General features: G+C 55.2%; 22 non-coding genes and 22 pseudogenes across 22 annotated transcripts; all 44 read right to left on the bottom strand.

Moving 5' to 3' along the window:
• Positions 1-203: 203 nt before the first annotated feature.
• LOC130275156 (5S ribosomal RNA) lies at positions 204-323 on the bottom strand (annotated as a pseudogene).
• A 300-nt stretch (positions 324-623) lies between these two features.
• Positions 624-742, bottom strand: LOC130274889 (5S ribosomal RNA). Its single transcript, XR_008844597.1, has one exon. It is a non-coding gene; the product is annotated as a 5S ribosomal RNA (ribosomal RNA).
• Positions 743-1390: 648 nt separating this feature from the next.
• LOC130275184 (5S ribosomal RNA) lies at positions 1391-1509 on the bottom strand (annotated as a pseudogene).
• Positions 1510-1808: 299 nt separating this feature from the next.
• On the bottom strand, positions 1809-1926 carry LOC130274925 (5S ribosomal RNA). Its single transcript, XR_008844633.1, has one exon. It is a non-coding gene; the product is annotated as a 5S ribosomal RNA (ribosomal RNA).
• A 659-nt stretch (positions 1927-2585) lies between these two features.
• On the bottom strand, positions 2586-2705 carry LOC130275155 (5S ribosomal RNA; annotated as a pseudogene).
• Positions 2706-3004: 299 nt separating this feature from the next.
• On the bottom strand, positions 3005-3123 carry LOC130274888 (5S ribosomal RNA). The gene has a single exon (XR_008844596.1). It is a non-coding gene; the product is annotated as a 5S ribosomal RNA (ribosomal RNA).
• Positions 3124-3776: 653 nt separating this feature from the next.
• LOC130275152 (5S ribosomal RNA) lies at positions 3777-3896 on the bottom strand (annotated as a pseudogene).
• Positions 3897-4195: 299 nt separating this feature from the next.
• LOC130274867 (5S ribosomal RNA) lies at positions 4196-4314 on the bottom strand. The gene has a single exon (XR_008844575.1). It is a non-coding gene; the product is annotated as a 5S ribosomal RNA (ribosomal RNA).
• A 654-nt stretch (positions 4315-4968) lies between these two features.
• Positions 4969-5088, bottom strand: LOC130275151 (5S ribosomal RNA; annotated as a pseudogene).
• A 299-nt stretch (positions 5089-5387) lies between these two features.
• Positions 5388-5506, bottom strand: LOC130274887 (5S ribosomal RNA). The gene has a single exon (XR_008844595.1). It is a non-coding gene; the product is annotated as a 5S ribosomal RNA (ribosomal RNA).
• Positions 5507-6157: 651 nt separating this feature from the next.
• Positions 6158-6277, bottom strand: LOC130275150 (5S ribosomal RNA; annotated as a pseudogene).
• A 300-nt stretch (positions 6278-6577) lies between these two features.
• On the bottom strand, positions 6578-6696 carry LOC130274866 (5S ribosomal RNA). Its single transcript, XR_008844574.1, has one exon. It is a non-coding gene; the product is annotated as a 5S ribosomal RNA (ribosomal RNA).
• A 652-nt stretch (positions 6697-7348) lies between these two features.
• On the bottom strand, positions 7349-7468 carry LOC130275149 (5S ribosomal RNA; annotated as a pseudogene).
• A 300-nt stretch (positions 7469-7768) lies between these two features.
• Positions 7769-7887, bottom strand: LOC130274865 (5S ribosomal RNA). The gene has a single exon (XR_008844573.1). It is a non-coding gene; the product is annotated as a 5S ribosomal RNA (ribosomal RNA).
• Positions 7888-8544: 657 nt separating this feature from the next.
• On the bottom strand, positions 8545-8664 carry LOC130275148 (5S ribosomal RNA; annotated as a pseudogene).
• Positions 8665-8964: 300 nt separating this feature from the next.
• On the bottom strand, positions 8965-9083 carry LOC130274864 (5S ribosomal RNA). The gene has a single exon (XR_008844572.1). It is a non-coding gene; the product is annotated as a 5S ribosomal RNA (ribosomal RNA).
• A 653-nt stretch (positions 9084-9736) lies between these two features.
• LOC130275147 (5S ribosomal RNA) lies at positions 9737-9856 on the bottom strand (annotated as a pseudogene).
• A 300-nt stretch (positions 9857-10156) lies between these two features.
• Positions 10157-10275, bottom strand: LOC130274863 (5S ribosomal RNA). Its single transcript, XR_008844571.1, has one exon. It is a non-coding gene; the product is annotated as a 5S ribosomal RNA (ribosomal RNA).
• A 661-nt stretch (positions 10276-10936) lies between these two features.
• On the bottom strand, positions 10937-11056 carry LOC130275146 (5S ribosomal RNA; annotated as a pseudogene).
• A 307-nt stretch (positions 11057-11363) lies between these two features.
• On the bottom strand, positions 11364-11482 carry LOC130274862 (5S ribosomal RNA). The gene has a single exon (XR_008844570.1). It is a non-coding gene; the product is annotated as a 5S ribosomal RNA (ribosomal RNA).
• Positions 11483-12129: 647 nt separating this feature from the next.
• On the bottom strand, positions 12130-12249 carry LOC130275145 (5S ribosomal RNA; annotated as a pseudogene).
• Positions 12250-12549: 300 nt separating this feature from the next.
• On the bottom strand, positions 12550-12668 carry LOC130274886 (5S ribosomal RNA). Its single transcript, XR_008844594.1, has one exon. It is a non-coding gene; the product is annotated as a 5S ribosomal RNA (ribosomal RNA).
• Positions 12669-13321: 653 nt separating this feature from the next.
• On the bottom strand, positions 13322-13441 carry LOC130275181 (5S ribosomal RNA; annotated as a pseudogene).
• A 300-nt stretch (positions 13442-13741) lies between these two features.
• Positions 13742-13860, bottom strand: LOC130274861 (5S ribosomal RNA). The gene has a single exon (XR_008844569.1). It is a non-coding gene; the product is annotated as a 5S ribosomal RNA (ribosomal RNA).
• A 657-nt stretch (positions 13861-14517) lies between these two features.
• Positions 14518-14637, bottom strand: LOC130275144 (5S ribosomal RNA; annotated as a pseudogene).
• A 300-nt stretch (positions 14638-14937) lies between these two features.
• Positions 14938-15056, bottom strand: LOC130274885 (5S ribosomal RNA). The gene has a single exon (XR_008844593.1). It is a non-coding gene; the product is annotated as a 5S ribosomal RNA (ribosomal RNA).
• Positions 15057-15708: 652 nt separating this feature from the next.
• LOC130275143 (5S ribosomal RNA) lies at positions 15709-15828 on the bottom strand (annotated as a pseudogene).
• Positions 15829-16129: 301 nt separating this feature from the next.
• LOC130274860 (5S ribosomal RNA) lies at positions 16130-16248 on the bottom strand. Its single transcript, XR_008844568.1, has one exon. It is a non-coding gene; the product is annotated as a 5S ribosomal RNA (ribosomal RNA).
• Positions 16249-16897: 649 nt separating this feature from the next.
• On the bottom strand, positions 16898-17017 carry LOC130275141 (5S ribosomal RNA; annotated as a pseudogene).
• A 300-nt stretch (positions 17018-17317) lies between these two features.
• LOC130274884 (5S ribosomal RNA) lies at positions 17318-17436 on the bottom strand. Its single transcript, XR_008844592.1, has one exon. It is a non-coding gene; the product is annotated as a 5S ribosomal RNA (ribosomal RNA).
• Positions 17437-18087: 651 nt separating this feature from the next.
• On the bottom strand, positions 18088-18207 carry LOC130275140 (5S ribosomal RNA; annotated as a pseudogene).
• Positions 18208-18507: 300 nt separating this feature from the next.
• Positions 18508-18626, bottom strand: LOC130274859 (5S ribosomal RNA). Its single transcript, XR_008844567.1, has one exon. It is a non-coding gene; the product is annotated as a 5S ribosomal RNA (ribosomal RNA).
• A 654-nt stretch (positions 18627-19280) lies between these two features.
• Positions 19281-19400, bottom strand: LOC130275139 (5S ribosomal RNA; annotated as a pseudogene).
• Positions 19401-19700: 300 nt separating this feature from the next.
• LOC130274858 (5S ribosomal RNA) lies at positions 19701-19819 on the bottom strand. The gene has a single exon (XR_008844566.1). It is a non-coding gene; the product is annotated as a 5S ribosomal RNA (ribosomal RNA).
• A 657-nt stretch (positions 19820-20476) lies between these two features.
• LOC130275138 (5S ribosomal RNA) lies at positions 20477-20596 on the bottom strand (annotated as a pseudogene).
• Positions 20597-20896: 300 nt separating this feature from the next.
• On the bottom strand, positions 20897-21015 carry LOC130274856 (5S ribosomal RNA). The gene has a single exon (XR_008844564.1). It is a non-coding gene; the product is annotated as a 5S ribosomal RNA (ribosomal RNA).
• Positions 21016-21516: 501 nt separating this feature from the next.
• Positions 21517-21636, bottom strand: LOC130275137 (5S ribosomal RNA; annotated as a pseudogene).
• Positions 21637-21936: 300 nt separating this feature from the next.
• LOC130274876 (5S ribosomal RNA) lies at positions 21937-22055 on the bottom strand. Its single transcript, XR_008844584.1, has one exon. It is a non-coding gene; the product is annotated as a 5S ribosomal RNA (ribosomal RNA).
• Positions 22056-22710: 655 nt separating this feature from the next.
• On the bottom strand, positions 22711-22830 carry LOC130275136 (5S ribosomal RNA; annotated as a pseudogene).
• Positions 22831-23130: 300 nt separating this feature from the next.
• LOC130274855 (5S ribosomal RNA) lies at positions 23131-23249 on the bottom strand. Its single transcript, XR_008844563.1, has one exon. It is a non-coding gene; the product is annotated as a 5S ribosomal RNA (ribosomal RNA).
• A 658-nt stretch (positions 23250-23907) lies between these two features.
• On the bottom strand, positions 23908-24027 carry LOC130275135 (5S ribosomal RNA; annotated as a pseudogene).
• Positions 24028-24327: 300 nt separating this feature from the next.
• On the bottom strand, positions 24328-24446 carry LOC130274854 (5S ribosomal RNA). Its single transcript, XR_008844562.1, has one exon. It is a non-coding gene; the product is annotated as a 5S ribosomal RNA (ribosomal RNA).
• Positions 24447-25098: 652 nt separating this feature from the next.
• On the bottom strand, positions 25099-25218 carry LOC130275134 (5S ribosomal RNA; annotated as a pseudogene).
• A 300-nt stretch (positions 25219-25518) lies between these two features.
• Positions 25519-25637, bottom strand: LOC130274853 (5S ribosomal RNA). Its single transcript, XR_008844561.1, has one exon. It is a non-coding gene; the product is annotated as a 5S ribosomal RNA (ribosomal RNA).
• Between the last annotated feature and the right edge of the window lie 143 nt (positions 25638-25780).

Raw genomic sequence — 25780 nt, 5'->3', positions numbered from 1 at the left:
GTAGCAACCGATCACATTGCTTCTTTTCATTTTTTATTAGCTACCTTTTTGAAACTGGAAGAAGCCATCTCATTGGATGCTTACGGGCAATGGGCCAACTTTTCCCCCAAAACAGGTTTTCGTAAATCTCCCCCCCCCGGATATTCGGGAAAGTGCCTTCCCAGGCTGGGCCAGAGGAGAAAGTGTAAAGAAACATCGCAACCTGTCTACAGCACCCGGTATTCCCAGGAGGTCAACCATCCCAGTACTGTCCGAGCCCGACCCTGCTTGGCTTCCGAGATCAGACGAGATCGGGCATACCCAGGGTGGTGTGGCCGGTAGACACTGGCTGGCCCCACTCTGTCGCACAAGCAGCTTTCCTCCAGGCCGCGGACCGTTGCGCAAAGGGCTGGACAGCAGGTAGCGCACCCCTGCGTACATTGCAGGTGAGCCCTGGGGACGTGCAGGGACTCAAGCTGATAGGACTGTAGGAGCATATCCCGTACTGTGACGTCACATAAACAACACAAGGGAGAAAGGCCATAAAAAAAGAAGAAAAGAAGCAAATGTGCAGCTAAGAAAGTGAATGTAAAAAAGGCATAGGGGAGACTGACCCCTGCTGGTTGAAGTGAGAAAAAGCAAAAAGCCTACAGCACCTGGTATTCCCAGGCGGTCTCCCATCCAAGTACTAACCAGGCCCGACCCTACTTAGCTTCCGAGATCAGACGAGATCGGGCGTGTTCAGGGTGGTGTGGCCGTAGGCAGAGATGAGCCTCTCATTTGCAGCTCTTCTACTCTGCAGCCTGCCTGCCTGCTGCTCAGCACTGGGCCTGCTTCCTGCCCCCTCCTTTCCACGCACTCAGCCAGCTCCAAGGCTGCTTCAGCTCACTGGCTCTATGGCTTACGTACACAAACTGCTTTGCACAGGGAGCCCTTGCTCGGGCTGGCCCCTTCAGCCTCAGCCTGCTCAAAGCCTGGCCATTTCCTGGCTGGGCTGCTTTTAACTCTTATATTTACACATGCCTGGCTGCAGGGGCAATGAGCTTTTCTGGCCGGGACACGGAGCTGGATGGACGGATTGTGTGCTGACAGTAGCAAGCAGCAAACCGGCACACAGGCCTCTGCGGCTTCCAGCTCTGGCTTGCCCCAAGTTGAATGGGGGAGATTCGTCAAAACCTGCGCAGAGAAAAAGCGGAGCAGTTGCCCGTAGCAACCGATCACATTGCTTCTTTTCATTTTTTATTAGCTACCTTTTGAAACTGAAGAAGCCATCTCATTGGATGCTTACGGGCAATGGGCCAACTTTTCCCCCAAAACAGGTTTTCGTAAATCTCCCCCCCCCCCCCCGGATATTCGGGAAAGTGCCTTCCAGGCTGGGCCAGAGGAGAAAGTGTAAAGAAACATCGCAACCTGTCTACAGCACCCGGTATTCCCAGAGGTCAACCATCCCAGTACTGTCCGAGCCCGACCCTGCTTGGCTTCCGCGATCAGACGAGATCGGGCATACCCAGGGTGGTGTGGCCGGTAGACACTGGCTGGCCCCACTCTGTCGCACAAGCAGCTTTCCTTCAGGCCGCGGACCGTTGCGCAAAGGGCTGGACAGCAGGTAGCGCACCCCTGCGTACATTGCAGGTGAGCCCTGGGGACGTGCAGGGACTCAAGCTGATAGGACTGTAGGAGCATATCCCGTACTGTGACGTCACATAAACAACACAAGGGAGAAAGGCCATAAAAAAAGAAGAAAAGAAGCAAATGTGCAGCTAAGAAAGTGAATGTAAAAAAGGCATAGGGAGACTGACCCCTGCTGGTTGAAGTGAGAAAAAGCAAAAAGCCTACAGCACCTGGTATTCCCAGGCGGTCTCCCATCCAAGTACTAACCAGCCCGACCCTGCTTAGCTTCCGAGATCAGACGAGATCGGGCGTGTTCAGGGTGGTGTGGCCGTAGGCAGAGACGAGCCTCTCATTTGCAGCTCTTCTACTCTGCAGCCTGCCTGCCTGCCTGCTGCTCAGCACTGGGCCTGCTTCCTGCCCCCCCTCCTTTCCACGCACTCAGCCCAGCTCCAAGGCTGCTTCAGCTCACTGGCTCTATGGCTTACGTACACAAAGTGCTTTGCACAGGGAGCCCTTGCTCGGGCTGGCCCCTTCAGCCTCAGCCTGCTCAAAGCCTGGCCATTTCCTGGCTGGGCTGCTTTTAACTCTTATATTTACACATGCCTGGCTGCAGGGGCAATGAGCTTTTCTGGCCGGGACATGGAGCTGGATGGACGGATTGTGTGCTGACAGTAGCAAGCAGCAAACCGGCACACAGGCCTCTGCGGCTTCCAGCTCTGGCTTGCCCCAAGTTGAATGGGGGAGATTCGTCAAAACCTGCGCAGAGAAAAAGCGGAGCAGTTGCCCGTAGCAACCGATCACATTGCTTCTTTTCATTTTTTATTAGCTACCTTTTTGAAACTGGAAGAAGCCATCTCATTGGATGCTTACGGGCAATGGGCCAACTTTTCCCCCAAAACAGGTTTTCGTAAATCTCGCCCCCCCCCCCCGGATATTCGGGAAAGTGGCCTTCCCAGGCTGGGCCAGAGGAGAAAGTGTAAAGAAACATCGCAACCTGTCTACAGCACCCGGTATTCCCAGGAGGTCAACCATCCCAGTACTGTCCGAGCCCGACCCTGCTTGGCTTCCGAGATCAGACGAGATCGGGCATACCCAGGGTGGTGTGGCCGGTAGACACTGGCTGGCCCCCACTCTGTCGCACAAGCAGCTTTCCTCCAGCCGCGGACCGTTGCGCAAAGGGCTGGACAGCAGGTAGCGCACCCCTGCGTACATTGCAGGTGAGCCCTGGGGACGTGCAGGGACTCAAGCTGATAGGACTGTAGGAGCATATCCGTACTGTGACGTCACATAAACAACACAAGGGAGAAAGGCCATAAAAAAAGAAGAAAAGAAGCAAATGTGCAGCTAAGAAAGTGAATGTAAAAAAGGCATAGGGGAGACTGACCCCTGCTGGTTGAAGTGAGAAAAAGCAAAAAGCCTACAGCACCTGGTATTCCCAGGCGGTCTCCCATCCAAGTACTAACCAGGCCCGACCCTACTTAGCTTCCGAGATCAGACGAGATCGGGCGTGTTCAGGGTGGTGTGGCCGTAGGCAGAGATGAGCCTCTCATTTGCAGCTCTTCTACTCTGCAGCCTGCCTGCCTGCTGCTCAGCACTGGGCCTGCTTCCTGCCCCCCTCCTTTCCACGCACTCAGCCCAGCTCCAAGGCTGCTTCAGCTCACTGGCTCTATGGCTTACGTACACAAACTGCTTTGCACAGGGAGCCCTTGCTCGGGCTGGCCCCTTCAGCCTCAGCCTGCCTCAAAGCCTGGCCATTTCCTGGCTGGGCTGCTTTTAACTCTTATATTTACACATGCCTGGCTGCAGGGGCAATGAGCTTTTCTGGCCGGGACACGGAGCTGGATGGACGGATTGTGTGCTGACAGTAGCAAGCAGCAAACCGGCACACAGGCCTCTGCGGCTTCCAGCTCTGGCTTGCCCCAAGTTGAATGGGGGAGATTCGTCAAAACCTGCGCAGAGAAAAAGCGGAGCAGTTGCCCGTAGCAACCGATCACATTGCTTCTTTTCATTTTTTATTTGCTACCTTTTTGAAACTGGAAGAAGCCATCTCATTGGATGCTTACGGGCAATGGGCCAACTTTTCCCCCAAAACAGGTTTTCGTAAATCTCCCCCCCCCCCCCCGATATTCGGGAAAGTGCCTTCCCAGGCTGGGCCAGAGGAGAAAGTGTAAAGAAACATCGCAACCTGTCTACAGCACCCGGTATTCCCAGGAGGTCAACCATCCCAGTACTGTCCGAGCCCGACCCTGCTTGGCTTCCGAGATCAGACGAGATCGGGCATACCCAGGGTGGTGTGGCCGGTAGACACTGGCTGGCCCCACTCTGTCGCACAAGCAGCTTTCCTCCAGGCCGCGGACCGTTGCGCAAAGGGCTGGACAGCAGGTAGCGCACCCCTGCGTACATTGCAGGTGAGCCCTGGGGACGTGCAGGGACTCAAGCTGATAGGACTGTAGGAGCATATCCCGTACTGTGACGTCACATAAACAACACAAGGGAGAAAGGCCATAAAAAAAGAAGAAAAGAAGCAAATGTGCAGCTAAGAAAGTGAATGTAAAAAAGGCATAGGGGAGACTGACCCTGCTGGTTGAAGTGAGAAAAAGCAAAAAGCCTACAGCACCTGGTATTCCCAGGCGGTCTCCCATCCAAGTACTAACCAGGCCCGACCCTGCTTAGCTTCCGAGATCAGACGAGATCGGGCGTGTTCAGGGTGGTGTGGCCGTAGGCAGAGACGAGCCTCTCATTTGCAGCTCTTCTACTCTGCAGCCTGCCTGCCTGCTGCTCAGCACTGGGCCTGCTTCCTGCCCCCCTCCTTTCCACGCACCCAGCCCAGCTCCAAGGCTGCTTCAGCTCACTGGCTCTATGGCTTACGTACACAAAGTGCTTTGCACAGGGAGCCCTTGCTCGGGCTGGCCCCTTCAGCCTCAGCCTGCTCAAAGCCTGGCCATTTCCTGGCTGGGCTGCTTTTAACTCTTATATTTACACATGCCTGGCTGCAGGGGCAATGAGCTTTTCTGGCCGGGACATGGAGCTGGATGGACGGATTGTGTGCTGACAGTAGCAAGCAGCAAACCGGCACACAGGCCTCTGCGGCTTCCAGCTCTGGCTTGCCCCAAGTTGAATGGGGGAGATTCGTCAAAACCTGCGCAGAGAAAAAGCGGAGCAGTTGCCCGTAGCAACCGATCACATTGCTTCTTTTCATTTTTTTATTTGCTACCTTTTTGAAACTGGAAGAAGCCATCTCATTGGATGCTTACGGGCAATGGGCCAACTTTTCCCCCAAAAACAGGTTTTCGTAAATCTCCCCCCCCCCCCCCGATATTCGGGAAAGTGCCTTCCCAGGCTGGGCCAGAGGAGAAAGTGTAAAGAAACATCGCAACCTGTCTACAGCACCCGGTATTCCCAGGAGGTCAACCATCCCAGTACTGTCCGAGCCCGACCCTGCTTGGCTTCCGAGATCAGACGAGATCGGGCATACCCAGGGTGGTGTGGCCGGTAGACACTGGCTGGCCCCACTCTGTCGCACAAGCAGCTTTCCTCCAGGCCGCGGACCGTTGCGCAAAGGGCTGGACAGCAGGTAGCGCACCCCTGCGTACATTGCAGGTGAGCCCTGGGGACGTGCAGGGACTCAAGCTGATAGGACTGTAGGAGCATATCCCGTACTGTGACGTCACATAAACAACACAAGGGAGAAAGGCCATAAAAAAAGAAGAAAAGAAGCAAATGTGCAGCTAAGAAAGTGAATGTAAAAAAGGCATAGGGAGACTGACCCCTGCTGGTTGAAGTGAGAAAAAGCAAAAAGCCTACAGCACCTGGTATTCCCAGGCGGTCTCCCATCCAAGTACTAACCAGGCCCGACCCTACTTAGCTTCCGAGATCAGACGAGATCGGGCGTGTTCAGGGTGGTGTGGCCGTAGGCAGAGATGAGCCTCTCATTTGCAGCTCTTCTACTCTGCAGCCTGCCTGCCTGCTGCTCAGCACTGGGCCTGCTTCCTGCCCCCCTCCTTTCCACGCACTCAGCCCAGCTCCAAGGCTGCTTCAGCTCACTGGCTCTATGGCTTACGTACACAAACTGCTTTGCACAGGGAGCCCTTGCTCGGGCTGGCCCCTTCAGCCTCAGCCTGCTCAAAGCCTGGCCATTTCCTGGCTGGGCTGCTTTTAACTCTTATATTTACACATGCCTGGCTGCAGGGGCAATGAGCTTTTCTGGCCGGGACACGGAGCTGGATGGACGGATTGTGTGCTGACAGTAGCAAGCAGCAAACCGGCACACAGGCCTCTGCGGCTTCCAGCTCTGGCTTGCCCCAAGTTGAATGGGGGAGATTCGTCAAAACCTGCGCAGAGAAAAAGCGGAGCAGTTGCCCGTAGCAACCGATCACATTGCTTCTTTTCATTTTTTATTTGCTACCTTTTTGAAACTGGAAGAAGCCATCTCATTGGATGCTTACGGGCAATGGGCCAACTTTTCCCCCAAAACAGGTTTTCGTAAATCTCCCCCCCCCCCCCGATATTCGGGAAAGTGCCTTCCCAGGCTGGGCCAGAGGAGAAAGTGTAAAGAAACATCGCAACCTGTCTACAGCACCCGGTATTCCCAGGAGGTCAACCATCCCAGTACTGTCCGAGCCCGACCCTGCTTGGCTTCCGAGATCAGACGAGATCGGGCATACCCAGGGTGGTGTGGCCGGTAGACACTGGCTGGCCCCACTCTGTCGCACAAGCAGCTTTCCTCCAGGCCGCGGACCGTTGCGCAAAGGGCTGGACAGCAGGTAGCGCACCCCTGCGTACATTGCAGGTGAGCCCTGGGGACGTGCAGGGACTCAAGCTGATAGGACTGTAGGAGCATATCCCGTACTGTGACGTCACATAAACAACACAAGGGAGAAAGGCCATAAAAAAAGAAGAAAAGAAGCAAATGTGCAGCTAAGAAAGTGAATGTAAAAAAGGCATAGGGGAGACTGACCCCTGCTGGTTGAAGTGAGAAAAAGCAAAAAGCCTACAGCACCTGGTATTCCCAGGCGGTCTCCCATCCAAGTACTAACCAGGCCCGACCCTGCTTAGCTTCCGAGATCAGACGAGATCGGGCGTGTTCAGGGTGGTGTGGCCGTAGGCAGAGACGAGCCTCTCATTTGCAGCTCTTCTACTCTGCAGCCTGCCTGCCTGCTGCTCAGCACTGGGCCTGCTTCCTGCCCCCCTCCTTTCCACGCACCCAGCCCAGCTCCAAGGCTGCTTCAGCTCACTGGCTCTATGGCTTACGTACACAAAGTGCTTTGCACAGGGAGCCCTTGCTCGGGCTGGCCCCTTCAGCCTCAGCCTGCTCAAAGCCTGGCCATTTCCTGGCTGGGCTGCTTTTAACTCTTATATTTACACATGCCTGGCTGCAGGGGCAATGAGCTTTTCTGGCCGGGACATGGAGCTGGATGGACGGATTGTGTGCTGACAGTAGCAAGCAGCAAACCGGCACACAGGCCTCTGCGGCTTCCAGCTCTGGCTTGCCCCAAGTTGAATGGGGGAGATTCGTCAAAACCTGCGCAGAGAAAAAGCGGAGCAGTTGCCCGTAGCAACCGATCACATTGCTTCTTTTCATTTTTTATTAGCTACCTTTTTGAAACTGGAAGAAGCCATCTCATTGGATGCTTACGGGCAATGGGCCAACTTTTCCCCCAAAACAGGTTTTCGTAAATCTCCCCCCCCCCCCCCGATATTCGGGAAAGTGCCTTCCCAGGCTGGGCCAGAGGAGAAAGTGTAAAGAAACATCGCAACCTGTCTACAGCACCCGGTATTCCCAGGAGGTCAACCATCCCAGTACTGTCCGAGCCCGACCCTGCTTGGCTTCCGAGATCAGACGAGATCGGGCATACCCAGGGTGGTGTGGCCGGTAGACACTGGCTGGCCCCACTCTGTCGCACAAGCAGCTTTCCTCCAGGCCGCGGACCGTTGCGCAAAGGGCTGGACAGCAGGTAGCGCACCCCTGCGTACATTGCAGGTGAGCCCTGGGGACGTGCAGGGACTCAAGCTGATAGGACTGTAGGAGCATATCCCGTACTGTGACGTCACATAAACAACACAAGGGAGAAAGGCCATAAAAAAAGAAGAAAAGAAGCAAATGTGCAGCTAAGAAAGTGAATGTAAAAAAGGCATAGGGGAGACTGACCCCTGCTGGTTGAAGTGAGAAAAAGCAAAAAGCCTACAGCACCTGGTATTCCCAGGCGGTCTCCCATCCAAGTACTAACCAGGCCCGACCCTGCTTAGCTTCCGAGATCAGACGAGATCGGGCGTGTTCAGGGTGGTGTGGCCGTAGGCAGAGATGAGCCTCTCATTTGCAGCTCTTCTACTCTGCAGCCTGCCTGCCTGCCTGCTGCTCAGCACTGGGCCTGCTTCCTGCCCCCCTCCTTTCCACGCACTCAGCCCAGCTCCAAGGCTGCTTCAGCTCACTGGCTCTATGGCTTACGTACACAAACTGCTTTGCACAGGGAGCCCTTGCTCGGGCTGGCCCCTTCAGCCTCAGCCTGCTCAAAGCCTGGCCATTTCCTGGCTGGGCTGCTTTTAACTCTTATATTTACACATGCCTGGCTGCAGGGGCAATGAGCTTTTCTGGCCGGGACACGGAGCTGGATGGACGGATTGTGTGCTGACAGTAGCAAGCAGCAAACCGGCACACAGGCCTCTGCGGCTTCCAGCTCTGGCTTGCCCCAAGTTGAATGGGGGAGATTCGTCAAAACCTGCGCAGAGAAAAAGCGGAGCAGTTGCCCGTAGCAACCGATCACATTGCTTCTTTTCATTTTTTATTAGCTACCTTTTTGAAACTGGAAGAAGCCATCTCATTGGATGCTTACGGGCAATGGGCCAACTTTTCCCCCAAAACAGGTTTTCGTAAATCTCCCCCACCCCCCCCGGATATTCGGGAAAGTGCCTTCCCAGGCTGGGCCAGAGGAGAAAGTGTAAAGAAACATCGCAACCTGTCTACAGCACCCGGTATTCCCAGGAGGTCAACCATCCCAGTACTGTCCGAGCCCGACCCTGCTTGGCTTCCGAGATCAGACGAGATCGGGCATACCCAGGGTGGTGTGGCCGGTAGACACTGGCTGGCCCCACTCTGTCGCACAAGCAGCTTTCCTCCAGGCCGCGGACCGTTGCGCAAAGGGCTGGACAGCAGGTAGCGCACCCCTGCGTACATTGCAGGTGAGCCCTGGGGACGTGCAGGGACTCAAGCTGATAGGACTGTAGGAGCATATCCCGTACTGTGACGTCACATAAACAACACAAGGGAGAAAGGCCATAAAAAAAGAAGAAAAGAAGCAAATGTGCAGCTAAGAAAGTGAATGTAAAAAAGGCATAGGGGAGACTGACCCCTGCTGGTTGAAGTGAGAAAAAGCAAAAAGCCTACAGCACCTGGTATTCCCAGGCGGTCTCCCATCCAAGTACTAACCAGGCCCGACCCTGCTTAGCTTCCGAGATCAGACGAGATCGGGCGTGTTCAGGGTGGTGTGGCCGTAGGCAGAGACGAGCCTCTCATTTGCAGCTCTTCTACTCTGCAGCCTGCCTGCCTGCTGCTCAGCACTGGGCCTGCTTCCTGCCCCCCTCCTTTCCACGCACTCAGCCCAGCTCCAAGGCTGCTTCAGCTCACTGGCTCTATGGCTTACGTACACAAAGTGCTTTGCACAGGGAGCCCTTGCTCGGGCTGGCCCCTTCAGCCTCAGCCTGCTCAAAGCCTGGCCATTTCCTGGCTGGGCTGCTTTTAACTCTTATATTTACACATGCCTGGCTGCAGGGGCAATGAGCTTTTCTGGCCGGGACATGGAGCTGGATGGACGGATTGTGTGCTGACAGTAGCAAGCAGCAAACCGGCACACAGGCCTCTGCGGCTTCCAGCTCTGGCTTGCCCCAAGTTGAATGGGGGAGATTCGTCAAAACCTGCGCAGAGAAAAAGCGGAGCAGTTGCCCGTAGCAACCGATCACATTGCTTCTTTTCATTTTTTTATTAGCTACCTTTTTGAAACTGGAAGAAGCCATCTCATTGGATGCTTACGGGCAATGGGCCAACTTTTCCCCCAAAACAGGTTTTCGTAAATCTCCCCCCCCCCCCCGGATATTCGGGAAAGTGCCTTCCCAGGCTGGGCCAGAGGAGAAAGTGTAAAGAAACATCGCAACCTGTCTACAGCACCCGGTATTCCCAGGAGGTCAACCATCCCAGTACTGTCCGAGCCCGACCCTGCTTGGCTTCCGAGATCAGACGAGATCGGGCATACCCAGGGTGGTGTGGCCGGTAGACACTGGCTGGCCCCACTCTGTCGCACAAGCAGCTTTCCTCCAGGCCGCGGACCGTTGCGCAAAAGGCTGGACAGCAGGTAGCGCACCCCTGCGTACATTGCAGGTGAGCCCTGGGGACGTGCAGGGACTCAAGCTGATAGGACTGTAGGAGCATATCCCGTACTGTGACGTCACATAAACAACACAAGGGAGAAAGGCCATAAAAAAAGAAGAAAAGAAGCAAATGTGCAGCTAAGAAAGTGAATGTAAAAAAGGCATAGGGGAGACTGACCCCTGCTGGTTGAAGTGAGAAAAAGCAAAAAGCCTACAGCACCTGGTATTCCCAGGCGGTCTCCCATCCAAGTACTAACCAGGCCCGACCCTGCTTAGCTTCCGAGATCAGACGAGATCGGGCGTGTTCAGGGTGGTGTGGCCGTAGGCAGAGACGAGCCTCTCATTTGCAGCTCTTCTACTCTGCAGCCTGCCTGCCTGCCTGCTGCTCAGCACTGGGCCTGCTTCCTGCCCCCCTCCTTTCCACGCACTCAGCCCAGCTCCAAGGCTGCTTCAGCTCACTGGCTCTATGGCTTACGTACACAAAGTGCTTTGCACAGGGAGCCCTTGCTCGGGCTGGCCCCTTCAGCCTCAGCCTGCTCAAAGCCTGGCCATTTCCTGGCTGGGCTGCTTTTAACTCTTATATTTACACATGCCTGGCTGCAGGGGCAATGAGCTTTTCTGGCCGGGACATGGAGCTGGATGGACGGATTGTGTGCTGACAGTAGCAAGCAGCAAACCGGCACACAGGCCTCTGCGGCTTCCAGCTCTGGCTTGCCCCAAGTTGAATGGGGGAGATTCGTCAAAACCTGCGCAGAGAAAAAGCGGAGCAGTTGCCCGTAGCAACCGATCACATTGCTTCTTTTCATTTTTTATTAGCTACCTTTTTGAAACTGGAAGAAGCCATCTCATTGGATGCTTACGGGCAATGGGCCAACTTTTCCCCCAAAACAGGTTTTCGTAAATCTCGCCCCCCCCCCCCCCCCGGATATTCGGGAAAGTGCCTTCCCAGGCTGGGCCAGAGGAGAAAGTGTAAAGAAACATCGCAACCTGTCTACAGCACCCGGTATTCCCAGGAGGTCAACCATCCCAGTACTGTCCGAGCCCGACCCTGCTTGGCTTCCGAGATCAGACGAGATCGGGCATACCCAGGGTGGTGTGGCCGGTAGACACTGGCTGGCCCCACTCTGTCGCACAAGCAGCTTTCCTCCAGGCCGCGGACCGTTGCGCAAAGGGCTGGACAGCAGGTAGCGCACCCCTGCGTACATTGCAGGTGAGCCCTGGGGACGTGCAGGGACTCAAGCTGATAGGACTGTAGGAGCATATCCCGTACTGTGACGTCACATAAACAACACAAGGGAGAAAGGCCATAAAAAAAGAAGAAAAGAAGCAAATGTGCAGCTAAGAAAGTGAATGTAAAAAAGGCATAGGGGAGACTGACCCCTGCTGGTTGAAGTGAGAAAAAGCAAAAAGCAAAAAGCCTACAGCACCTGGTATTCCCAGGCGGTCTCCCATCCAAGTACTAACCAGGCCCGACCCTGCTTAGCTTCCGAGATCAGACGAGATCGGGCGTGTTCAGGGTGGTGTGGCCGTAGGCAGAGACGAGCCTCTCATTTGCAGCTCTTCTACTCTGCAGCCTGCCTGCCTGCTGCTCAGCACTGGGCCTGCTTCCTGCCCCCCTCCTTTCCACGCACTCAGCCCAGCTCCAAGGCTGCTTCAGCTCACTGGCTCTATGGCTTACGTACACAAACTGCTTTGCACAGGGAGCCCTTGCTCGGGCTGGCCCCTTCAGCCTCAGCCTGCTCAAAGCCTGGCCATTTCCTGGCTGGGCTGCTTTTAACTCTTATATTTACACATGCCTGGCTGCAGGGGCAATGAGCTTTTCTGGCCGGGACATGGAGCTGGATGGACGGATTGTGTGCTGACAGTAGCAAGCAGCAAACCGGCACACAGGCCTCTGCGGCTTCCAGCTCTGGCTTGCCCCAAGTTGAATGGGGGAGATTCGTCAAAACCTGCGCAGAGAAAAAGCGGAGCAGTTGCCCGTAGCAACCGATCACATTGCTTCTTTTCATTTTTTATTAGCTACCTTTTTGAAACTGGAAGAAGCCATCTCATTGGATGCTTACGGGCAATGGGCCAACTTTTCCCCCAAAACAGGTTTTCGTAAATCTCCCCCCCCGGATATTCGGGAAAGTGCCTTCCCAGGCTGGGCCAGAGGAGAAAGTGTAAAGAAACATCGCAACCTGTCTACAGCACCCGGTATTCCCAGGAGGTCAACCATCCCAGTACTGTCCGAGCCCGACCCTGCTTGGCTTCCGAGATCAGACGAGATCGGGCATACCCAGGGTGGTGTGGCCGGTAGACACTGGCTGGCCCCACTCTGTCGCACAAGCAGCTTTCCTCCAGGCCGCGGACCGTTGCGCAAAGGGCTGGACAGCAGGTAGCGCACCCCTGCGTACATTGCAGGTGAGCCCTGGGGACGTGCAGGGACTCAAGCTGATAGGACTGTAGGAGCATATCCCGTACTGTGACGTCACATAAACAACACAAGGGAGAAAGGCCATAAAAAAAGAAGAAAAGAAGCAAATGTGCAGCTAAGAAAGTGAATGTAAAAAAGGCATAGGGGAGACTGACCCCTGCTGGTTGAAGTGAGAAAAAGCAAAAAGCCTACAGCACCTGGTATTCCCAGGCGGTCTCCCATCCAAGTACTAACCAGGCCCGACCCTACTTAGCTTCCGAGATCAGACGAGATCGGGCGTGTTCAGGGTGGTGTGGCCGTAGGCAGAGATGAGCCTCTCATTTGCAGCTCTTCTACTCTGCAGCCTGCCTGCCTGCTGCTCAGCACTGGGCCTGCTTCCTGCCCCCCTCCTTTCCACGCACTCAGCCCAGCTCCAAGGCTGCTTCAGCTCACTGGCTCTATGGCTTACGTACACAAACTGCTTTGCACAGGGAGCCCTTGCTCGGGCTGGCCCCTTCAGCCTCAGCCTGCTCAAAGCCTGGCCATTTCCTGGCTGGGCTGCTTTTAACTCTTATATTTACACATGCCTGGCTGCAGGGGCAATGAGCTTTTCTGGCCGGGACACGGAGCTGGATGGACGGATTGTGTGCTGACAGTAGCAAGCAGCAAACCGGCACACAGGCCTCTGCGGCTTCCAGCTCTGGCTTGCCCCAAGTTGAATGGGGGAGATTCGTCAAAACCTGCGCAGAGAAAAAGCGGAGCAGTTGCCCGTAGCAACCGATCACATTGCTTCTTTTCATTTTTTATTAGCTACCTTTTTGAAACTGGAAGAAGCCATCTCATTGGATGCTTACGGGCAATGGGCCAACTTTTCCCCCAAAACAGGTTTTCGTAAATCTCCCCCCCCCCCCCCGGATATTCGGGAAAGTGCCTTCCCAGGCTGGGCCAGAGGAGAAAGTGTAAAGAAACATCGCAACCTGTCTACAGCACCCGGTATTCCCAGGAGGTCAACCATCCCAGTACTGTCCGAGCCCGACCCTGCTTGGCTTCCGCGATCAGACGAGATCGGGCATACCCAGGGTGGTGTGGCCGGTAGACACTGGCTGGCCCCACTCTGTCGCACAAGCAGCTTTCCTTCAGGCCGCGGACCGTTGCGCAAAGGGCTGGACAGCAGGTAGCGCACCCCTGCGTACATTGCAGGTGAGCCCTGGGGACGTGCAGGGACTCAAGCTGATAGGACTGTAGGAGCATATCCCGTACTGTGACGTCACATAAACAACACAAGGGAGAAAGGCCATAAAAAAAGAAGAAAAGAAGCAAATGTGCAGCTAAGAAAGTGAATGTAAAAAAGGCATAGGGGAGACTGACCCCTGCTGGTTGAAGTGAGAAAAAGCAAAAAGCCTACAGCACCTGGTATTCCCAGGCGGTCTCCCATCCAAGTACTAACCAGGCCCGACCCTGCTTAGCTTCCGAGATCAGACGAGATCGGGCGTGTTCAGGGTGGTGTGGCCGTAGGCAGAGACGAGCCTCTCATTTGCAGCTCTTCTACTCTGCAGCCTGCCTGCCTGCCTGCTGCTCAGCACTGGGCCTGCTTCCTGCCCCCCTCCTTTCCACGCACTCAGCCCAGCTCCAAGGCTGCTTCAGCTCACTGGCTCTATGGCTTACGTACACAAAGTGCTTTGCACAGGGAGCCCTTGCTCGGGCTGGCCCCTTCAGCCTCAGCCTGCTCAAAGCCTGGCCATTTCCTGGCTGGGCTGCTTTTAACTCTTATATTTACACATGCCTGGCTGCAGGGGCAATGAGCTTTTCTGGCCGGGACATGGAGCTGGATGGACGGATTGTGTGCTGACAGTAGCAAGCAGCAAACCGGCACACAGGCCTCTGCGGCTTCCAGCTCTGGCTTGCCCCAAGTTGAATGGGGGAGATTCGTCAAAACCTGCGCAGAGAAAAAGCGGAGCAGTTGCCCGTAGCAACCGATCACATTGCTTCTTTTCATTTTTTATTAGCTACCTTTTTGAAACTGGAAGAAGCCATCTCATTGGATGCTTACGGGCAATGGGCCAACTTTTCCCCCAAAACAGGTTTTCGTAAATCTCGCCCCCCCCCCCCGGATATTCGGGAAAGTGCCTTCCCAGGCTGGGCCAGAGGAGAAAGTGTAAAGAAACATCGCAACCTGTCTACAGCACCCGGTATTCCCAGGAGGTCAACCATCCCAGTACTGTCCGAGCCCGACCCTGCTTGGCTTCCGAGATCAGACGAGATCGGGCATACCCAGGGTGGTGTGGCCGGTAGACACTGGCTGGCCCCACTCTGTCGCACAAGCAGCTTTCCTCCAGGCCGCGGACCGTTGCGCAAAGGGCTGGACAGCAGGTAGCGCACCCCTGCGTACATTGCAGGTGAGCCCTGGGGACGTGCAGGGACTCAAGCTGATAGGACTGTAGGAGCATATCCCGTACTGTGACGTCACATAAACAACACAAGGGAGAAAGGCCATAAAAAAAGAAGAAAAGAAGCAAATGTGCAGCTAAGAAAGTGAATGTAAAAAAGGCATAGGGGAGACTGACCCCTGCTGGTTGAAGTGAGAAAAAGCAAAAAGCCTACAGCACCTGGTATTCCCAGGCGGTCTCCCATCCAAGTACTAACCAGGCCCGACCCTACTTAGCTTCCGAGATCAGACGAGATCGGGCGTGTTCAGGGTGGTGTGGCCGTAGGCAGAGATGAGCCTCTCATTTGCAGCTCTTCTACTCTGCAGCCTGCCTGCCTGCTGCTCAGCACTGGGCCTGCTTCCTGCCCCCCTCCTTTCCACGCACTCAGCCCAGCTCCAAGGCTGCTTCAGCTCACTGGCTCTATGGCTTACGTACACAAACTGCTTTGCACAGGGAGCCCTTGCTCGGGCTGGCCCCTTCAGCCTCAGCCTGCTCAAAGCCTGGCCATTTCCTGGCTGGGCTGCTTTTAACTCTTATATTTACACATGCCTGGCTGCAGGGGCAATGAGCTTTTCTGGCCGGGACACGGAGCTGGATGGACGGATTGTGTGCTGACAGTAGCAAGCAGCAAACCGGCACACAGGCCTCTGCGGCTTCCAGCTCTGGCTTGCCCCAAGTTGAATGGGGGAGATTCGTCAAAACCTGCGCAGAGAAAAAGCGGAGCAGTTGCCCGTAGCAACCGATCACATTGCTTCTTTTCATTTTTTATTTGCTACCTTTTTGAAACTGGAAGAAGCCATCTCATTGGATGCTTACGGGCAATGGGCCAACTTTTCCCCCAAAACAGGTTTTCGTAAATCTCCCCCCCCCCCCCGATATTCGGGAAAGTGCCTTCCCAGGCTGGGGCCAGAGGAGAAAGTGTAAAGAAACATCGCAACCTGTCTACAGCACCCGGTATTCCCAGGAGGTCAACCATCCCAGTACTGTCCGAGCCCGACCCTGCTTGGCTTCCGAGATCAGACGAGATCGGGCATACCCAGGGTGGTGTGGCCGGTAGACACTGGCTGGCCCCACTCTGTCGCACAAGCAGCTTTCCTCCAGGCCGCGGACCGTTGCGCAAAGGGCTGGACAGCAGGTAGCGCACCCCTGCGTACATTGCAGGTGAGCCCTGGGGACGTGCAGGGACTCAAGCTGATAGGACTGTAGGAGCATATCCCGTACTGTGACGTCACATAAACAACACAAGGGAGAAAGGGCCATAAAAAAAGAAGAAAAGAAGCAAATGTGCAGCTAAGAAAGTGAATGTAAAAAAGGCATAGGGGAGACTGACCCCTGCTGGTTGAAGTGAGAAAAAGCAAAAAGCCTACAGCACCTGGTATTCCCAGGCGGTCTCCCATCCAAGTACTAACCAGGCCCGACCCTGCTTAGCTTCCGAGATCAGACGAGATCGGGCGTGTTCAGGGTGGTGTGGCCGTAGGCAGAGACGAGCCTCTCTTGCAGCTCTTCTACTCTGCAGCCTGCCTGCCTGCTGCTCAGCACTGGGCCTGCTTCCTGCCCCCCTCCTTTCCACGCACCCAGCCCAGCTCCAAGGCTGCTTCAGCTCACTGGCTCTATGGCTTACGTACACAAAGTGCTTTGCACAGGGAGCCCTTGCTCGGGCTGGCCCCTTCAGCCTCAGCCTGCTCAAAGCCTGGCCATTTCCTGGCTGGGCTGCTTTTAACTCTTATATTTACACATGCCTGGCTGCAGGGGCAATGAGCTTTTCTGGCCGGGACATGGAGCTGGATGGACGGATTGTGTGCTGACAGTAGCAAGCAGCAAACCGGCACACAGGCCTCTGCGGCTTCCAGCTCTGGCTTGCCCCAAGTTGAATGGGGGAGATTCGTCAAAACCTGCGCAGAGAAAAAGCGGAGCAGTTGCCCGTAGCAACCGATCACATTGCTTCTTTTCATTTTTTATTTGCTACCTTTTTGAAACTGGAAGAAGCCATCTCATTGGATGCTTACGGGCAATGGGCCAACTTTTCCCCCAAAACAGGTTTTCGTAAATCTCCCCCCCCCCCCCGATATTCGGGAAAGTGCCTTCCCAGGCTGGGCCAGAGGAGAAAGTGTAAAGAAACATCGCAACCTGTCTACAGCACCCGGTATTCCCAGGAGGTCAACCATCCCAGTACTGTCCGAGCCCGACCCTGCTTGGCTTCCGAGATCAGACGAGATCGGGCATACCCAGGGTGGTGTGGCCGGTAGACACTGGCTGGCCCCACTCTGTCGCACAAGCAGCTTTCCTCCAGGCCGCGGACCGTTGCGCAAAGGGCTGGACAGCAGGTAGCGCACCCCTGCGTACATTGCAGGTGAGCCCTGGGGACGTGCAGGGACTCAAGCTGATAGGACTGTAGGAGCATATCCCGTACTGTGACGTCACATAAACAACACAAGGGAGAAAGGCCATAAAAAAAGAAGAAAAGAAGCAAATGTGCAGCTAAGAAAGTGAATGTAAAAAAGGCATAGGGGAGACTGACCCCTGCTGGTTGAAGTGAGAAAAAGCAAAAAGCCTACAGCACCTGGTATTCCCAGGCGGTCTCCCATCCAAGTACTAACCAGGCCCGACCCTACTTAGCTTCCGAGATCAGACGAGATCGGGCGTGTTCAGGGTGGTGTGGCCGTAGGCAGAGATGAGCCTCTCATTTGCAGCTCTTCTACTCTGCAGCCTGCCTGCCTGCTGCTCAGCACTGGGCCTGCTTCCTGCCCCCCTCCTTTCCACGCACTCAGCCCAGCTCCAAGGCTGCTTCAGCTCACTGGCTCTATGGCTTACGTACACAAACTGCTTTGCACAGGGAGCCCTTGCTCGGGCTGGCCCCTTCAGCCTCAGCCTGCTCAAAGCCTGGCCATTTCCTGGCTGGGCTGCTTTTAACTCTTATATTTACACATGCCTGGCTGCAGGGGCAATGAGCTTTTCTGGCCGGGACACGGAGCTGGATGGACGGATTGTGTGCTGACAGTAGCAAGCAGCAAACCGGCACACAGGCCTCTGCGGCTTCCAGCTCTGGCTTGCCCCAAGTTGAATGGGGGAGATTCGTCAAAACCTGCGCAGAGAAAAAGCGGAGCAGTTGCCCGTAGCAACCGATCACATTGCTTCTTTTCATTTTTTATTTGCTACCTTTTTGAAACTGGAAGAAGCCATCTCATTGGATGCTTACGGGCAATGGGCCAACTTTTCCCCCAAAACAGGTTTTCGTAAATCTCCCCCCCCCCCCCGATATTCGGGAAAGTGCCTTCCCAGGCTGGGCCAGAGGAGAAAGTGTAAAGAAACATCGCAACCTGTCTACAGCACCCGGTATTCCCAGGAGGTCAACCATCCCAGTACTGTCCGAGCCCGACCCTGCTTGGCTTCCGAGATCAGACGAGATCGGGCATACCCAGGGTGGTGTGGCCGGTAGACACTGGCTGGCCCCACTCTGTCGCACAAGCAGCTTTCCTCCAGGCCGCGGACCGTTGCGCAAAGGGCTGGACAGCAGGTAGCGCACCCCTGCGTACATTGCAGGTGAGCCCTGGGGACGTGCAGGGACTCAAGCTGATAGGACTGTAGGAGCATATCCCGTACTGTGACGTCACATAAACAACACAAGGGAGAAAGGCCATAAAAAAAGAAGAAAAGAAGCAAATGTGCAGCTAAGAAAGTGAATGTAAAAAAGGCATAGGGGAGACTGACCCCTGCTGGTTGAAGTGAGAAAAAGCAAAAAGCCTACAGCACCTGGTATTCCCAGGCGGTCTCCCATCCAAGTACTAACCAGGCCCGACCCTGCTTAGCTTCCGAGATCAGACGAGATCGGGCGTGTTCAGGGTGGTGTGGCCGTAGGCAGAGACGAGCCTCTCATTTGCAGCTCTTCTACTCTGCAGCCTGCCTGCCTGCTGCTCAGCACTGGGCCTGCTTCCTGCCCCCCTCCTTTCCACGCACCCAGCACCAGCTCCAAGGCTGCTTCAGCTCACTGGCTCTATGGCTTACGTACACAAAGTGCTTTGCACAGGGAGCCCTTGCTCGGGCTGGCCCCTTCAGCCTCAGCCTGCTCAAAGCCTGGCCATTTCCTGGCTGGGCTGCTTTTAACTCTTATATTTACACATGCCTGGCTGCAGGGGCAATGAGCTTTTCTGGCCGGGACATGGAGCTGGATGGACGGATTGTGTGCTGACAGTAGCAAGCAGCAAACCGGCACACAGGCCTCTGCGGCTTCCAGCTCTGGCTTGCCCCAAGTTGAATGGGGGAGATTCGTCAAAACCTGCGCAGAGAAAAAGCGGAGCAGTTGCCCGTAGCAACCGATCACATTGCTTCTTTTCATTTTTTATTAGCTACCTTTTTGAAACTGGAAGAAGCCATCTCATTGGATGCTTACGGGCAATGGGCCAACTTTTCCCCCAAAACAGGTTTTCGTAAATCTCCCCCCCCCCCCCCCGATATTCGGGAAAGTGCCTTCCCAGGCTGGGCCAGAGGAGAAAGTGTAAAGAAACATCGCAACCTGTCTACAGCACCCGGTATTCCCAGGAGGTCAACCATCCCAGTACTGTCCGAGCCCGACCCTGCTTGGCTTCCGAGATCAGACGAGATCGGGCATACCCAGGGTGGTGTGGCCGGTAGACACTGGCTGGCCCCACTCTGTCGCACAAGCAGCTTTCCTCCAGGCCGCGGACCGTTGCGCAAAGGGCTGGACAGCAGGTAGCGCACCCCTGCGTACATTGCAGGTGAGCCCTGGGGACGTGCAGGGACTCAAGCTGATAGGACTGTAGGAGCATATCCCGTACTGTGACGTCACATAAACAACACAAGGGAGAAAGGCCATAAAAAAAGAAGAAAAGAAGCAAATGTGCAGCTAAGAAAGTGAATGTAAAAAAGGCATAGGGGAGACTGACCCCTGCTGGTTGAAGTGAGAAAAAGCAAAAAGCCTACAGCACCTGGTATTCCCAGGCGGTCTCCCATCCAAGTACTAACCAGGCCCGACCCTGCTTAGCTTCCGAGATCAGACGAGATCGGGCGTGTTCAGGGTGGTGTGGCCGTAGGCAGAGATGAGCCTCTCATTTGCAGCTCTTCTACTCTGCAGCCTGCCTGCCTGCCTGCTGCTCAGCACTGGGCCTGCTTCCTGCCCCCCTCCTTTCCACGCACTCAGCCCAGCTCCAAGGCTGCTTCAGCTCACTGGCTCTATGGCTTACGTACACAAACTGCTTTGCACAGGGAGCCCTTGCTCGGGCTGGCCCCTTCAGCCTCAGCCTGCTCAAAGCCTGGCCATTTCCTGGCTGGGCTGCTTTTAACTCTTATATTTACACATGCCTGGCTGCAGGGGCAATGAGCTTTTCTGGCCGGGACACGGAGCTGGATGGACGGATTGTGTGCTGACAGTAGCAAGCAGCAAACCGGCACACAGGCCTCTGCGGCTTCCAGCTCTGGCTTGCCCCAAGTTGAATGGGGGAGATTCGTCAAAACCTGCGCAGAGAAAAAGCGGAGCAGTTGCCCGTAGCAACCGATCACATTGCTTCTTTTCATTTTTTATTAGCTACCTTTTTGAAACTGGAAGAAGCCATCTCATTGGATGCTTACGGGCAATGGGCCAACTTTTCCCCCAAAACAGGTTTTCGTAAATCTCCCCCACCCCCCCCGGATATTCGGGAAAGTGCCTTCCCAGGCTGGGCCAGAGGAGAAAGTGTAAAGAAACATCGCAACCTGTCTACAGCACCCGGTATTCCCAGGAGGTCAACCATCCCAGTACTGTCCGAGCCCGACCCTGCTTGGCTTCCGAGATCAGACGAGATCGGGCATACCCAGGGTGGTGTGGCCGGTAGACACTGGCTGGCCCCACTCTGTCGCACAAGCAGCTTTCCTCCAGGCCGCGGACCGTTGCGCAAAGGGCTGGACAGCAGGTAGCGCACCCCTGCGTACATTGCAGGTGAGCCCTGGGGACGTGCAGGGACTCAAGCTGATAGGACTGTAGGAGCATATCCCGTACTGTGACGTCACATAAACAACACAAGGGAGAAAGGCCATAAAAAAAGAAGAAAAGAAGCAAATGTGCAGCTAAGAAAGTGAATGTAAAAAAGGCATAGGGGAGACTGACCCCTGCTGGTTGAAGTGAGAAAAAGCAAAAAGCCTACAGCACCTGGTATTCCCAGGCGGTCTCCCATCCAAGTACTAACCAGGCCCGACCCTGCTTAGCTTCCGAGATCAGACGAGATCGGGCGTGTTCAGGGTGGTGTGGCCGTAGGCAGAGACGAGCCTCTCATTTGCAGCTCTTCTACTCTGCAGCCTGCCTGCCTGCTGCTCAGCACTGGGCCTGCTTTCCTGGCTGGGCTGCTTTTAACTCTTATATTTACACATGCCTGGCTGCAGGGGCAATGAGCTTTTCTGGCCGGGACACGGAGCTGGATGGACGGATTGTGTGCTGACAGTAGCAAGCAGCAAACCGGCACACAGGCCTCTGCGGCTTCCAGCTCTGGCTTGCCCCAAGTTGAATGGGGGAGATTCGTCAAAACCTGCGCAGAGAAAAAGCGGAGCAGTTGCCCGTAGCAACCGATCACATTGCTTCTTTTCATTTTTTATTTGCTACCTTTTTGAAACTGGAAGAAGCCATCTCATTGGATGCTTACGGGCAATGGGCCAACTTTTCCCCCAAAACAGGTTTTCGTAAATCTCCCCCCCCCCCCGATATTCGGGAAAGTGCCTTCCCAGGCTGGGCCAGAGGAGAAAGTGTAAAGAAACATCGCAACCTGTCTACAGCACCCGGTATTCCCAGGAGGTCAACCATCCCAGTACTGTCCGAGCCCGACCCTGCTTGGCTTCCGAGATCAGACGAGATCGGGCATACCCAGGGTGGTGTGGCCGGTAGACACTGGCTGGCCCCACTCTGTCGCACAAGCAGCTTTCCTCCAGGCCGCGGACCGTTGCGCAAAGGGCTGGACAGCAGGTAGCGCACCCCTGCGTACATTGCAGGTGAGCCCTGGGGACGTGCCGGGACTCAAGCTGATAGGACTGTAGGAGCATATCCCGTACTGTGACGTCACATAAACAACACAAGGGAGAAAGGCCATAAAAAAAGAAGAAAAGAAGCAAATGTGCAGCTAAGAAAGTGAATGTAAAAAAGGCATAGGGGAGACTGACCCCTGCTGGTTGAAGTGAGAAAAAGCAAAAAGCCTACAGCACCTGGTATTCCCAGGCGGTCTCCCATCCAAGTACTAACCAGGCCCGACCCTGCTTAGCTTCCGAGATCAGACGAGATCGGGCGTGTTCAGGGTGGTGTGGCCGCAGGCAGAGACGAGCCTCTCATTTGCAGCTCTTCTACTCTGCAGCCTGCCTGCCTGCCTGCTGCTCAGCACTGGGCCTGCTTCCTGCCCCCCTCCTTTCCACGCACTCAGCCCAGCTCCAAGGCTGCTTCAGCTCACTGGCTCTATGGCTTACGTACACAAAGTGCTTTGCACAGGGAGCCCTTGCTCGGGCTGGCCCCTTCAGCCTCAGCCTGCTCAAAGCCTGGCCATTTCCTGGCTGGGCTGCTTTTAACTCTTATATTTACACATGCCTGGCTGCAGGGGCAATGAGCTTTTCTGGCCGGGACATGGAGCTGGATGGACGGATTGTGTGCTGACAGTAGCAAGCAGCAAACCGGCACACAGGCCTCTGCGGCTTCCAGCTCTGGCTTGCCCCAAGTTGAATGGGGGAGATTCGTCAAAACCTGCGCAGAGAAAAAGCGGAGCAGTTGCCCGTAGCAACCGATCACATTGCTTCTTTTCATTTTTTTATTAGCTACCTTTTTGAAACTGGAAGAAGCCATCTCATTGGATGCTTACGGGCAATGGGCCAACTTTTCCCCCAAAACAGGTTTTCGTAAATCTCCCCCCCCCCCGGATATTCGGGAAAGTGCCTTCCCAGGCTGGGCCAGAGGAGAAAGTGTAAAGAAACATCGCAACCTGTCTACAGCACCCGGTATTCCCAGGAGGTCAACCATCCCAGTACTGTCCGAGCCCGACCCTGCTTGGCTTCCGAGATCAGACGAGATCGGGCATACCCAGGGTGGTGTGGCCGGTAGACACTGGCTGGCCCCACTCTGTCGCACAAGCAGCTTTCCTCCAGGCCGCGGACCGTTGCGCAAAGGGCTGGACAGCAGGTAGCGCACCCCTGCGTACATTGCAGGTGAGCCCTGGGGACGTGCAGGGACTCAAGCTGATAGGACTGTAGGAGCATATCCCGTACTGTGACGTCACATAAACAACACAAGGGAGAAAGGCCATAAAAAAAGAAGAAAAGAAGCAAATGTGCAGCTAAGAAAGTGAATGTAAAAAAGGCATAGGGGAGACTGACCCCTGCTGGTTGAAGTGAGAAAAAGCAAAAAGCCTACAGCACCTGGTATTCCCAGGCGGTCTCCCATCCAAGTACTAACCAGGCCCGACCCTGCTTAGCTTCCGAGATCAGACGAGATCGGGCGTGTTCAGGGTGGTGTGGCCGTAGGCAGAGACGAGCCTCTCATTTGCAGCTCTTCTACTCTGCAGCCTGCCTGCCTGCCTGCTGCTCAGCACTGGGCCTGCTTCCTGCCCCCCTCCTTTCCACGCACTCAGCCCAGCTCCAAGGCTGCTTCAGCTCACTGGCTCTATGGCTTACGTACACAAACTGCTTTGCACAGGGAGCCCTTGCTCGGGCTGGCCCCTTCAGCCTCAGCCTGCTCAAAGCCTGGCCATTTCCTGGCTGGGCTGCTTTTAACTCTTATATTTACACATGCCTGGCTGCAGGGGCAATGAGCTTTTCTGGCCGGGACACGGAGCTGGATGGACGGATTGTGTGCTGACAGTAGCAAGCAGCAAACCGGCACACAGGCCTCTGCGGCTTCCAGCTCTGGCTTGCCCCAAGTTGAATGGGGGAGATTCGTCAAAACCTGCGCAGAGAAAAAGCGGAGCAGTTGCCCGTAGCAACCGATCACATTGCTTCTTTTCATTTTTTATTAGCTACCTTTTTGAAACTGGAAGAAGCCATCTCATTGGATGCTTACGGGCAATGGGCCAACTTTTCCCCCAAAACAGGTTTTCGTAAATCTCCTCCCCCCCCCCCCCGATATTCGGGAAAGTGCCTTCCCAGGCTGGGCCAGAGGAGAAAGTGTAAAGAAACATCGCAACCTGTCTACAGCACCCGGTATTCCCAGGAGGTCAACCATCCCAGTACTGTCCGAGCCCGACCCTGCTTGGCTTCCGAGATCAGACGAGATCGGGCATACCCAGGGTGGTGTGGCCGGTAGACACTGGCTGGCCCCACTCTGTCGCACAAGCAGCTTTCCTCCAGGCCGCGGACCGTTGCGCAAAGGGCTGGACAGCAGGTAGCGCACCCCTGCGTACATTGCAGGTGAGCCCTGGGGACGTGCAGGGACTCAAGCTGATAGGACTGTAGGAGCATATCCCGTACTGTGACGTCACATAAACAACACAAGGGAGAAAGGCCATAAAAAAAGAAGAAAAGAAGCAAATGTGCAGCTAAGAAAGTGAATGTAAAAAAGGCATAGGGGAGACTGACCCCTGCTGGTTGAAGTGAGAAAAAGCAAAAAGCCTACAGCACCTGGTATTCCCAGGCGGTCTCCCATCCAAGTACTAACCAGGCCCGACCCTGCTTAGCTTCCGAGATCAGACGAGATCGGGCGTGTTCAGGGTGGTGTGGCCGTAGGCAGAGACGAGCCTCTCATTTGCAGCTCTTCTACTCTGCAGCCTGCCTGCCTGCTGCTCAGCACTGGGCCTGCTTCCTGCCCCCCTCCTTTCCACGCACTCAGCCCAGCTCCAAGGCTGCTTCAGCTCACTGGCTCTATGGCTTACGTACACAAAGTGCTTTGCACAGGGAGCCCTTGCTCGGGCTGGCCCCTTCAGCCTCAGCCTGCTCAAAGCCTGGCCATTTCCTGGCTGGGCTGCTTTTAACTCTTATATTTACACATGCCTGGCTGCAGGGGCAATGAGCTTTTCTGGCCGGGACATGGAGCTGGATGGACGGATTGTGTGCTGACAGTAGCAAGCAGCAAACCGGCACACAGGCCTCTGCGGCTTCCAGCTCTGGCTTGCCCCAAGTTGAATGGGGGAGATTCGTCAAAACCTGCGCAGAGAAAAAGCGGAGCAGTTGCCCGTAGCAACCGATCACATTGCTTCTTTTCATTTTTTTATTAGCTACCTTTTTGAAACTGGAAGAAGCCATCTCATTGGATGCTTACGGGCAATGGGCCAACTTTTCCCCCAAAACAGGTTTTCGTAAATCTCCCCCCCCCCCCGGATATTCGGGAAAGTGCCTTCCCAGGCTGGGCCAGAGGAGAAAGTGTAAAGAAACATCGCAACCTGTCTACAGCACCCGGTATTCCCAGGAGGTCAACCATCCCAGTACTGTCCGAGCCCGACCCTGCTTGGCTTCCGAGATCAGACGAGATCGGGCATACCCAGGGTGGTGTGGCCGGTAGACACTGGCTGGCCCCACTCTGTCGCACAAGCAGCTTTCCTCCAGGCCGCGGACCGTTGCGCAAAGGGCTGGACAGCAGGTAGCGCACCCCTGCGTACATTGCAGGTGAGCCCTGGGGACGTGCAGGGACTCAAGCTGATAGGACTGTAGGAGCATATCCCGTACTGTGACGTCACATAAACAACACAAGGGAGAAAGGCCATAAAAAAAGAAGAAAAGAAGCAAATGTGCAGCTAAGAAAGTGAATGTAAAAAAGGCATAGGGGAGACTGACCCCTGCTGGTTGAAGTGAGAAAAAGCAAAAAGCCTACAGCACCTGGTATTCCCAGGCGGTCTCCCATCCAAGTACTAACCAGGCCCGACCCTGCTTAGCTTCCGAGATCAGACGAGATCGGGCGTGTTCAGGGTGGTGTGGCCGTAGGCAGAGACGAGCCTCTCATTTGCAGCTCTTCTACTCTGCAGCCTGCCTGCCTGCCTGCCTGCTGCTCAGCACTGGGCCTGCTTCCTGCCCCCCTCCTTTCCACGCACTCAGCCCAGCTCCAAGGCTGCTTCAGCTCACTGGCTCT

The sequence above is a fragment of the Hyla sarda genome, chromosome 5, assembly GCF_029499605.1.
Source record: "Hyla sarda isolate aHylSar1 chromosome 5, aHylSar1.hap1, whole genome shotgun sequence".
NCBI lineage: Eukaryota > Metazoa > Chordata > Amphibia > Anura > Hylidae > Hyla > Hyla sarda.
Note: the sequence above shows the minus strand (reverse complement) of the source record. Positions and strands in the feature narration are given on the sequence as shown.